Genomic DNA, 13,266 nt, shown 5'->3' on the forward strand with positions numbered 1-13,266 from the left:
AGCTGCCATTCTCCTCCAAAATTAGGCATCTCTAAATACATGACAGCTGATGAAAATACTTTTCGAGTTGAAAAAAATCCTGTGCAGGGGAATCTAGTTTAAGAATGTCTGGTTTTTGCTTACTGCCTTTTCAGTTTGTTTTCTCACTATGGCGTACCTCAAATCACTGACAGCTATTGAAGTGTATCCAAGGGGTACCCTGGTAATTCAGTGCTCAAGGACAACAGCTCTCCCAGCCTTTTCAGTCACCAGCTCCCTGCCGCTGAGGAGGCTGCAGAGAAGGTGCATACTATAGGCGTACAATTTCACATAAACCATCTGTGACAAAAGAAATTTTAATCATTTGAAATGTCTCTTTTCACAGTTATAATTTAATTAGAACTTTAATTTGCAACAGATCTGAGGAAATGCAATGCTTTTCTCAAGTTGTTTTGATTGTTCCATTTTTAAATTTTGATTGAAGATACCATACTGATGCCAAATAATGGGATAACAGTTTCAATCCAGTTTCACCCTTTCAGTTAACTTGCATTTAAGTTCTATACGAAATTTCTTCAGAGTAGGCCTGAGAAAATTCTACAAAGGAAAAATCAGCATCCCCTAGTGCTGGTGCAAAAAGATGTGCTATGGTTAATTCTGAAGACCATGTTGGCAGGCTGGCACAGGGCTGGCATCTCAGTGTGTTCAGTCATCTGCTCCCTGCTCCCAACTCCAACCGGGCTCTACACTTAGAGCCTCACTTAGAGGCAAGATACCACCAATTAACTAACTGGCATCATCTAGCTTCTTTGAGAGACAGCACCTCTGGCTTCCACTGAGTACATATTGGCATGCTTGATGTCTGCTTTAGCAAAGAAAAAGACAATTTGACATGTTATTCTTGACAAGCTGCTCACCTTGATTCACAGCATCACTGGATGTGATCAGTGTCCAGCTGGCTCAATACTGGATTTAGCCCTTGCCTCAATATAGTTAAGATCTTAAAGATGGAGTTATATATTTAAAAAATGTTTTCACAGTAGCTCTGCTAAGACATTGTGTGACCTATGTGAATCACCATTTGAGTTTCCCCAGAGACTGCGTGTTTTTCTGAAAACAAACCAGCAAATTTCTAGACATCATCTCAATCTCAGCTCTCATATTCTCATGTGCTTGGAGACTCTACTTTTTAGTCTTCATTCACAAAGAATCCACAGGCACCACCAGCATGAGAGCTGTGCCAGGGGTAAGGCAGCTTCAAGATCAAAGTGCAGATTTATCAAGAAAACAATGAAGAATAGAAAAACAAAACCACTTTAACTATACAAAGTCATTGTACATTCATACGAAGAAGATTTCACTCATTACCACATTTGCAAACAAAAGGGAGAGGCAGCATAAAGAGGAAAGGCAGAATTACATTAACGAGGTTGCCAAAATATGGCTTAGAGATTTGTCCCTCAATTTTGCGTGTGTCATATAATCAGTGATGGATTAACATGCTGGAAATGAGAGGTTTGGAAGCTTTTCCGATCCCAGAAGAATGTCAGGCTTAAAAGTGGTGCTGTAGATATTTAGATGAATCTCCCACAAAATTTTCTGAGAGTACCTATGGCAAAAATATTGCTATATTAATTTTTTCTAATAACATTCTTGTTTTAATCTTGGTAGAATTTACAATGAGAAAATTCAGGGCTACCTACAGGGAGACGGAAGTGAATGTTTTCCTGTCTGCAAGAGTCTTGTTGAAATATACTACAGAATGCTATACTGATGGCTCCCGAATACTGTAAAAAACATTTTCCAGATGACACAATCAAGACAGTTTAACAGGATAAGCTATAGTGTCAGTAAAACTAGAGAAATAGTATATAAAGGTGGTCATAATACATTTATTCTTTGAGGGTTCCTTTTAAGACTTTTGTATCCCAAATCCAGCAGTCCAGCACTTTTCTATTTGCATATTTGCTGATAAGTTTGCAGTTTCCGCAGAGCTCCTGTGATCCAAAAGTCAGCGCATGTACTGACTTTCACATGCATGAGTACCAAAAAACCCCAGGGAATCACCTTACATACATTGTTAGAAAAGGAGAAGGCATTATTGGTAAGGGGGAGACTCTTTTTGCTTGTTTGTTTAGGAAAGGCCAGGCTGTTTGTGATCAAATGCAGGAAGAGAGGAATATAATTAGGACAGCAAGGTAGGCAGGACGTAAACTACTCAGGTGTGGCTGCTCTCATTAATTTCAAGTAAAACGGTGTCTACTTTCTCTGCCCTGTGGTAGAAGTAACATTCCTGTCCAAAGTGTGAAAGACTTCAAAGATCTTAGCATGAGAAAAGTAGTTTTTAGATTAACACATATAGCTTATTTAAATATTGAAGCCTATGTTTAGAATTGCAACGTTTGTACTCACTCTATGGCAGATCCAGATTTCACTGAGTATTTCTCTCACTCAAGAGTTATTAGAGCTGTTGATAATGGTAAAGACAGGCAAGTAAAGATGTAGAGCCCTCAGCACTTATCCAGCTGCAGGAGCAGGAGCAGATTATTGACTAGAAAGATGATGGTCTGGTAGCTCTTTATTTTCAGAAATATGCACAAGATCCTGTTTCACTAAGTATGAGCTAATTTCCAAGTTCAGAAAACTATGTATTTCCAGTGACAACCATTTTCCAAAGAAGCTCTGACTCTCAGCTGCCTGACAGGATTGTGGTCACCACTGCTGTTTGTGTTTTCTCTTGCTCCCTGCTCCTGGCAAACACACTCAGCAGCTACAGTCTGCCAGTCCTGCAGCCCCGCGCTTGTAATGCACCAGCCCGTCTGGCACAGCTTCCCATGGGCACCTCAGCCATGGCTGTGGGCTGCAGTTCCTCTTGGTTCACAAAGCACAATCTGACTATTCCTTCATTTACCATCTTCTTTAAGACTAAAATCTATGATGTTAAAATCTTCTGTTATTGTCACAGCAAACACAGACACTATCTTGTCTATGACCAAAAAAAGGGGGAAAAAAAATCAGCACTTCTCATTTACAAACATTGTAGTTTCAGTCCAAATGATAAAAAACCTGTGTTAGCTAACGATATTAAATAATGAATGGACTTATACATATAATTAACTGTTTACAGCTTTCTGAAAGATAGATTGAATTCGGTTTATGCATAACACCAAAGCTGTTTTTGAAATTAAGTTCATCCAAAAGGCATTTAAAAAAATTACATCATTTAAAAAAATTACATGAACAACATTTCAAAACTGTTAAGACTAAGTCTTTGATGCAAAAGTATTTAATATTTTAGTCAAGGACTGATACACAAATAAACAATGAACAAACAATGGAAAAGCAGTGCTGTGTGTGTCAGTAAACACAACATATGCTTAAACATGCTCCTTTGTTTCTCTGGAAAAATTTGCATATCCTATGCCAGTTAATTTCATGAGATGGGTGAGATCATCAAAGGCCACAGCTCTTCCAAAGTGTCATCTCCCCTCAACTCTGCCCACCTTTCTACTCCCAGCTGTACTCTCCTGTCTTTTATTCTTACCTGGCTCTGATGCTTGTTGGATCCTTTCGTGATTTTGTTCAAGTTACAAAGCAAAAGGAGCTTTGAAATAGGGAAGTTCCTAAACAATTTTTAGATGACTTTGTAGCCCAGGTTATATTCCAGTAATCTCACTTGGTCAAGAATCTGTTAAAAAGCCGCATATAGATGTTAATATAAAATTGCAAATTTTGCAGCTAATAAAAGACAAATACAGATATGTCTCCTTTTCTGTAGACTATTCCTAGCAAGTAATGTGATCAGAAGTCCACATACAGAAATACTCATGAGGGTAACAGTCTTTCTTGCAAACCTTTTCTTAAGAAATATCCAAAGCAACTGCTGTATGCCTTAACATGTTGTCTCAGATTGAAGAATACCTGAACAAGATAAAAATCAGCTACTAGACAGTTGTTTCACAGGATCGTCCACAGTGACACCTTTTAAAAACATCTAGCTTTCAGCACAGTCAAAGATACTGGCTTGTACTAAGGCCAACTAAAATCATAAACTTTTTCTCTACAAGGGATCTTAACATTACAGTGTAGAAAGATGCTAATTTACCTATACTAGGAAGAATGGACAGTTTCGGCTATTTTAAATGATGCGTAACAATTACCTCAAAACCTTCTAACTCTCATAGTTCATTTAGCATCTGGTAGAAGTTACAGAATAATTTCTCTCATTTTACATTTAAAAAGAAAAAGTTCGTACTGTGTAAGGGTTCAATAATATATATTCAAACAGTTTTAAAAGTTTCAATAGTTAGCCCCTTGGTTGAATATGTCCAATGTCTTCTTGTTCAGAAATTTGTCAAAATAGTGGCATGTATGGATAACTTTGAATTTTCAGACTGAGTACGATTATTTAGTCTGAATTACACCTGTGTGGTTGGTGCATACAAGTATTTTGCATGTTATTCCAACATATTGAACAAAAGTGGCATCATACATGGAATATAATGACCAATATTCTACAGTAAGTTGAGATTTCATCTTACTATTTGATTTTATACAGAAATGTTATGCTGATTTTCTTTTTTAGTAGTTACTGTAAAGTCATTCTTTTGTAATGGTTACTCTAAAAGTCATTATTTTATTGAACTCAGACTGCTGTAACCTGCTACAGATTTTAAAGTTCAGATCTGAAAAAGCAAAACACCAAGATACACACAGTTCACTATTATTTTAAAACATTTTCAAAGTTCTATTTCACAAAGTATCAATAAAAACAAACCCCATTTTTCCATGTTGGGCTCCGTTTGCGGCAATACTATTTACTCGCATATATTATGAGACCTAAAACTTACTGAACTTTACTTTGCCTTCAGGAATGATCTACTATGTCAAAATGTACCTAACTGTTTCACAGACAACTTTACTATGGATAGCAGTGAAGGGTACATGCTGTTTTACTAAAAGTTAAAGATTTCAAAGTGCCATAAATGGAAATTCCATTTTTAAAAATTTAAAAATATCTTAGTGAAATATTATTACTATTGCTTATAATTTTTTTCAAAAAATTGAAATAAAAAATGAATTTAAAAATATAAAATTTATGTTAATTTTGCTATACTCTCATGTACCATAAAATACAAGAACAGTGTGTCACAAATCGTGTTTTCAAAATGACTGCTATGATTCTATTTTACACATACACTATACTCATTCATAACCCTACTTACAAACAAGTATTCCAAGGAAACCAAACAAATGTAACATGCTTTAAAAACAGTTTTCTTTATTGACCTGTTCCACTGGAAAGGAAGCGAAGTGTGCAATTTAAAATAAAAGGAAGGGGAAAAAAAGAAAAGAGAGAGACAGATTGTAATAGAAATTATTTTGCTTGTTGAAGATTGCTGTGCATCCTGGGTGCTGAGACCTCACCTGGAAGTGATGTATGAGGACTATGAAAAACCTGCTATATTGCACTGTGTTAAAAGTACCAGAATGAAGTGAATAATCCTGAGATCTTGAGGCTGGGAGAGGCTGTTATCAGATACTGATGCCCTACTGTGGGAACTGGTTATGTCCCTTCTCCATGTCTTTTACCTGAAGTACTCAGAAAATGAACAGAACTATAAATAGTTCTCACAGTGCTTACAAGTCCAGAGCTGAAACCTCCCACTGGAAAGCAGTTTAGTAATATTTTTTTTAAAAAAAATTAAAAATGAGAGGTAGCTAAAATATCTCTTGTATGCCTCTTCAAACAGCTTTCTTATTCTAATCTACGTAATCATAATGACAAAGAAAAATAATGAAAAGTTTAGAACATACTAATAACTTATGAAAAGAGCAGCGATCGGTCCTTTTACATTTATCAATGTGATTTCAGAGGAAAACAGTCCAGAAAACAGTCTGACACAGAAGGAAAAAAATATCTGAGTTTATATGTACCTTTCAAGGTTGTATGGGAATTTGAGCTTTTATGGAGATTAGTGTGGGATGTTTACTGGAAGAAACTTGAGGAAATTAATATTTGGTATGGGAAGAAGGCTTGTTATTACCCTGTATCTATCACAATAGCCAACACTGTGGTAGGGAAAGGTTACCTCTGTGGAAAGAAAAAAAACACCTCAAAAAGCCATTAAAATTAAGTAAAAACCCTACAAGGAAAAGAACCACCAGTAGAGAGCTTTCTCTGGAAGGATGGAAATGTTGGAATATTTTATATGAACAGTATGTCTAAAAACTATCTCATACAAGAGGGTGATAGGATACCTAATGTGGAAGAGGAAAGAAAGGAAAGAACCAGAATCCCAATTAAAGCAAAAACCTGATTGATTACTGGTGATGGAAGTATGCTACCTAGCTGATGTCCATCCCAGGATACTGGATGAAATGCCTTTCCAGGATTATCTAAAGATTCCTATTTAATAAATTTCCGGCTATGACATTCATCTGATATATAAACAATGTGCTTCATGACCCTTACACTACACTGTCACCCTTGAGTCTCTGAGAGGCTAAATATCTGCATTTTTAATGTAATCCAGGGGAAGTTCTGTGGCAGGCAGAGAGCTGCACTTTCTGGATCACTGCTCTCACATCTTATGGAGCAGTGAGTTATCTGCGGAAGATGAGACTCATTGCTACAGATGGTTCCTGGAGTTCCTGGTAATGCAAATGAAATATATTAAGGGTTGTGCTTCATATCTATTTAAAGTACAATTTTGTAGTATATTGTTAATGTGTAAATATTAGACTCTATTCAAATTGTTTACAGAATAAATATTAAATACACACAACCTACACAAGCATTCACATCACTGGAATTAATGGGAAGTTAAATTAGTGGCATTTTACATGGTTTTTGCACTACATTTAGAGAACGTTTAGGTATCAGAGGAAAAAAGGGAATTAAGCTGTTCACACATCACTAACAAAAAGGGGGAAATACAAAATACAAAAATTTAATCTGAGGCAAAGCATATTTCGTTTTTATGGTATTCACATAGGTCCATCAAAGTAAAATATTATTCCTACAGTTCAAACAAGATTTCAGCTATTCTAACTATGTTTTGTGTGCAAACAAGAATTCTGAGTTTCGTTTGTTACTGAACCATTGTAGACTTTAATAGCTTGTGATTATCCAAAGTTCACATAACTTGTTCTAAGCTGTTTGAATACAGCATTACAAAAGCAGCTGTATGTGATCAAGTCATTTCATTCATCTCTCATTTTATTCTCTTATTTTGAGCCACTGAATCGCTGGAATTGTCTCTTCAATAACTTACCAGGAACCCAATCAAAGAATCAAAAGCTTTCATATTCCTGGGCTTAGAAGAAGTCAAGAATAGCAAATACTTTTCAAGAAGTATTCAGATCTCAGAGATAATCCTGCTTTAGGGATACTTTTCCCAAGATGGCACATTGTCATAGGTGATGTGTTTTTAATGTTTAAGCTGAACCAAAATTCCTAGCTAATCCTACAAAAAAAAATAAAAAATAGTGATTTTACAGCATAAATGAATCATCAGGAAATTAATATCAAAGCACAGCTGACTGAGTTCCTATTCAGCAATTCTGAATCACTGCTCATTGAGCAAAGCAGCCACAGCCACTGGACAATGGGGGTTTTGCCTGAGCAAAATGTGAGTCAGGAGACCTGGACTCCCATTGTCTTCACTGGGAGTTTTGCCTGCATATGGAGTGAGCTGGGACTTCTGGTGAATGGGATCCATTCACAGAGCAGCTAAGTAAAGCACCCAATACATCACCATTTTGAAGTTAACACTAGGTGGTAGACATAACTGGAAGAAATACAGACATTTTTGGAGCCATGTGAAAGACTTGTATAAAGCAGCACTTCAAATGTATTGTCTCTTATTTCCCCCTATTTTGGCTTAAATGTTTTTGTTTTGAAACTTATCTGGCTGTTTGCTCCAGCATTCCCTTTGATTTCACAAACTAATTAAAATAATTTCCTTTTTGTATGCAGTCTGTAGGTGGAAGAGACATCCCTGTTTGGAGGGGAAGAGCTGACACCCCCGCAGCTGAGAACAGAAATCTGTTCCACTGTCCGTACCCTCTGTCATGGTTTCACTGGAGAAGGGAACTAGCCAGCTCTCAGCAGTGTACGTGCACATGCACTGATGTATAGAGACACCCCTAGCTACAGGTTTGTGGTACAAACTCCTCCATGAACACACGTCAACATGAGTGAGACCTTCAACGCCCTTTGCCAACCCAGCTGAGAGGCTGGTATAGGCAGAACGCAGGGAGAAGCTAAGGGAGAAAAAGGAGCTAGAGTGAAGTAAAGAAAAAGAACAAAATAGCCAAGGAAGCCTGCAGGGGAAAGGGGACATGAGAGAACAAAGAGAAGAGTGTTATTACAGACAACACACAGAAGGAATATAAAGTAAGGGACGGTTTGGAGTAGGTGTCTGAGAACGAAACAGGGCCAAGATCTAAGCTTCCCTCAAAACCTAGGTTCACTGATCCAAATGAAAACCAGACCTGTCCTTAAACATTTTTCTCTGACTCAAAGGAAAGTAGTGGTGGGCTAAGTAGTAAAAAGGGAAATAGTCTTAATGGAAGCAAAAGGAGAAGGAAAGCAATGAACCTGCAGAAACATAGAGAGCAGTTACTCTACCATGGAAAAGAGGACATGAGGGGGAGGTAGTGCTGTCTTGGGACAGAAGTTCAGAAGGGAGAAGAAGGGATGGATTGACTGCATGAAAATGCAGACCTGATATGTATTATGTAGTGAGTCTGTACGTGAAGGATGGGATACTAAACTATGGCTGAAATATTTGATTTACATCTTTCTTTTAATAATTTCTGGTCTGAATGAAAAAGACTACTGTTTGTGTTCTTTCTACAAATGTGTAGAAGAGCTTTCATTGTATGCTAAATGAATCAAAATAAAAACAATGGACAGTACATCAATCCTTTGTGATGTTACAGAAAAGATGGTTTTAAAATGTGGACTCGACACATTTTTATTTCTTGATTTTTTCTTATATTTTCATTACAATTTTATAAATTTCTTTTCTACAACAGTAATATTCATATCCTATCCTCTCTAACACTAAGTAAAGAACCTAGTCCTTCTGAACAGAAAAAATTGAGCTAATATATCACACCAGTGACATATCATTTTTCCTTTAAAACATACTTATTCACCCTGCTATCTAATGCTTAATTTTTCTATAGATTTGATGACAGGCATTTGAAACATTTCAAGAAGAACAATGAGTAATAAATATGAAAGAACTGTTCTTATTTTCTTTTAAGTAAATCGCAGATTACCAATGAGTTCTGTGGGCCCTGGATCCCAACAGAGAATGGAATTCCAGAATGAAAAACACAGGGGAAAAAAAAAAAAACCAAACCCAAAAAACCACTGACCACCGCACAGCCTGAGTATCTGGATACCAGGGATACTATGAAACAGAGATATTTTGAGATCTTCCCTGGCATATTAAATTGACAAGAACCTAATGACTTTAAATCACCTCAGCCTATGTGGACTGGAAGATAGAAGACTTTCTGCCATTCTGTTTTCCAAACCTGATGCTGCTTTTTCCCTTGCTGAAAATTTGCATCTTTTCTCAGAGCCTGTTTCTTTCTCACAATAAACAATGCAAAACCCTCCTGCCAAAAAAATGTCCAAATGCTAAACAGTTGCTATTATAGTCATTATTATAACAGCAACTTTGAGCTGTGTGCTTTTAAAGTATAATTATTTTTACAAAAGATTTTTGTGTATCTTGATTGCAGTAATGATTCCATAGCAGCAAATGCATATTTAAAAAGTCACGTTAGCTTGCTGCTCCAAATAAATGAGTTTCCTTAAATGAACTTCATACAAATGAGTGCTTTTATTTGTATTTATCTTACTTGCTATGCTAACAACACACTAGGATGTATTAAACAGCTGATAAGTCATTGTTTCATTACAAAAATAGCGATGGACATAAGATGTCAAATGAAAAGCAGTGGTTTATACAGAACATGTTTCGCACAGATAATATCGGATTGTAACTCAGAAATGTGCATTCCTCTTTAGTCTTGTTTCTCATCTATCTGCCCTTGCTTTGTTTGAGATCATGTCAAGAAAATACAGTAAGGAAAAAGGAAAACGGAAACTGAAACCCTGTCTACTTCACAGTGTAGCACATGTACTAGTGATAAGCCTGTACAGTATAACGATGGGCTTCTTTAATAAACAGTCTTGTAGGGAACAAAGACAGAAAACAGTTCAGCCAGTGGGGCACCCACCAACGGTGCTATTATCCCAAAATAGGACCTATGTGGAATCATTGCTCTGTTGCTACTGTGACCATCAGGGATTGGAGGTTACAATTTATAGAGTACCTGAGACAGTGTGTACTTCCAGCCAGAGCTTCCCCAGGGGGCTCTTATAGTTCTGTCCATTCACAAGCTACTGGTTTACACCTCATCAGAGAAGTGTTTGGGGTTTTTTTTTGGTTGGTTGGGGTTTTTTGGGGGGGGGGTTTGGGGTTTGTTTGTTTTTTTGTTTTTTTAAAAAAAGAGAGAGAGAGATCAGGAAGAGGAAATAGAAGGACCAGAGAGAAAGGGGGTAGCAAGTTTCTGGCTCCAATGCCACACTCTTTTGTAACTAGCCACAATGCTGTATTAACTTTTCAAATGAACCTCTCTGTCCCTCTGTGCCCATTTAAGTGGTTGCCGCTAGCTGTGGAAAAGCCAGTGTAGCCATCCTACACAGCCCTTTGGCTCTGAAATGCTATCAGCTATTGATGCGATCCCATTAGGCTTCTCACAATGACACAATCCCATCCTACCTCCCATTCTCTGGAGACAACCTTGCCTGTTCTTTGGTGAGAATCGCTCCATTGTACATACAGACATTCGAATTCTCGATAAGACCGTCAGGGGAAAAGTTCATGAGCCACATCCTCTGCTGGTATAACTCCATTTCCCTTCCCCCTTCTCCCGGGAGGGAGTGGGTGATCTGAACACCTGTGCTGGAAGGAAACAAGGTTGTCTATTCAGCCAGTCAGACATCCAGTATGTGTTCAGGCCCAGACAGCCTGTGATGCTGAGTGGAGATACTGAGGTTCATGTTTTTCTGCTGGGAATTTGGACCGAGCAGAAAAGGAATAGTGTGGTTTTGCTGCACAGCTTCTGACTGACAACCGACAGAGCTGCAAAGCATAAAATCACAGTTATTCTCACTGCACTAAGACCTTAAAATGCAGGGAAAAAAATGTCCAGGAGAATTTGTTGGCTGGCTTGAGTGAGCAACGTTAAGACTGTAATGAGACACTAAAGAGAAATTCTGCCTAGTCTCAGGCTAAACACTTTGCTTTTGAAGTGTTCTTTTGATGGAATAGTAGTATTTTATAATAGTAATTTGATACTTACCATCAACAGAATGTTTTACAACAGAATTTATATTGATAACTGAACTTTGCGATGCATCAAAGATGAATTCAATTCGGTGTAACCAATAAAGGAAGTTTCCTGTGAAAAGTGATTAACAGCAACATGCTTTGATTTATGAGGTGGTCTTAGAAGGTGTGAACCGGGTTCCTTTAGGAGAAACAAAACCAGATCATACTGTGCAAACACTAATGGGTGTTTGGGCCACAAAACAAGGTTAGAACTAATCCAAAGTAATAGTCCTGCAGTGCATACATGGCAAATGTCATGTCCACAATACCAACTATGGATCTACAGATGTTTTCCTGCAGCTTTTCATATTTGCTAACGGAACACAGCCTATGTCTTTTTTGATGCGTGTAGAGCATGTGCAAGTATATAAATTACAGCACACTATCTCTTCCCTGTGTCTTCAATAAGCAATTTCATTGCATTAGATCAATAAAAAATAAGGTCTATTTTTCACCTTTGGCTGGCCAAAACTGGGATATTTGTAAAATCCCACTCTGATAAACAGATTTGAAAAGAAACAAACACCAAACCTCATTTTCTTACACACACTTTAACATTAAAAAAGCAAGAGCCAACCAAGTATGTCAGGAAAAAAAATATGCTACGGTCTTATGGAAATATTCATGAACCTATGATTCTGTCTTAGCTTTGCCAACTATTTGGTAGCTTGTATGGATTAAATTTGACCTCTTACAGACTCTGTTCTTCATTGGTGAAATGGGGTATAATCATAGAATCATAGAATCATTTAGGTTGGAAAAGAATTTTAAGATCCTCAAGTCCAACCATTCACCTCACACTGCCAAGTCCACCACTAGTTCATGTCCTTAAGCGCCACATCTGCTTGTCTTTTAAAATAACGAACAGTTGGAGCTTGCAAGGGAGTCACATATATTCTTACTTTGTCCAACTTAATTGAAGAGTGGGAACATAATGGCATACCATTTATCTTGAATAAACATATTATTTCACAAGATATCTATTACAATTTTGCTATTGTGGTTTCAATAATATTTCACTGAACTTCTATCTAAAACTCCAAAACTTCAAAGATTCAGCCAATATTAATTTGTAGTGCTGATTTATTAAGTGAAGACTGGGTTACTTTGAATGTTAAAAAGCTTATTTCAGCTGGGATCCGTGCACTCTCCTACTAGATATATTACTCTCTGGGAAATGAAACAGTTGTACCATTTGTTGCTTCATTTTCACTTCTTGCATTTGCTACAACTGACTTCCCTGGGTTTTTGTCTGACAGCTTTAGTCAGCTGAAAATAACAATGCTTTATGTTTGAACAGCAGCTTCCACTCTAATACCTTTACTTATTTTACAAAGGCATTCAGATACTTTGCCAACATGCAAAGTACATTTACTGACTGATGTTGTTAGCCACAACCAAACAGGGCTTGAGTTGAAGCTGGCTGAATCCACACTGCCTGTGAGGATGAGGTTCAGGTTAAAGCCAGTCCTTACCTTACACTTGCATTTCCCTGCTTTGCAAGCCACTTGATGCACTGTCAAAGAAGCACTGAAGCTGAAACTCCAAGCACAAATTAGAGTGCTGATCTAATATGACAACATAGACAGGCTCAATAAGGCCTTAGGTCATTTCCTGTTGACTTTTATGAGGAAAAAAAAAAATACCCAAAACAAAAAAACCAAAGCATATAGAAGCATGTAACTGTTTTGTCACTATAAAACTGGCAATAACATCAATGGCTGCTGCCCTCCGTTACTCTACAAAACATACTGATGCTTTCCTATATTCTTAGTGTTGGCTGATCCGATTTCAAGTCTACAGTGTTTCTAGTAACTTTATGTTTTAAGTTGCTCCCTCTAGAAACTATTAATACCACTGAAAA

This window comes from Falco cherrug, chromosome Z (assembly GCF_023634085.1).
Source record: "Falco cherrug isolate bFalChe1 chromosome Z, bFalChe1.pri, whole genome shotgun sequence".
Taxonomy (NCBI): Eukaryota; Metazoa; Chordata; class Aves; order Falconiformes; family Falconidae; genus Falco; species Falco cherrug.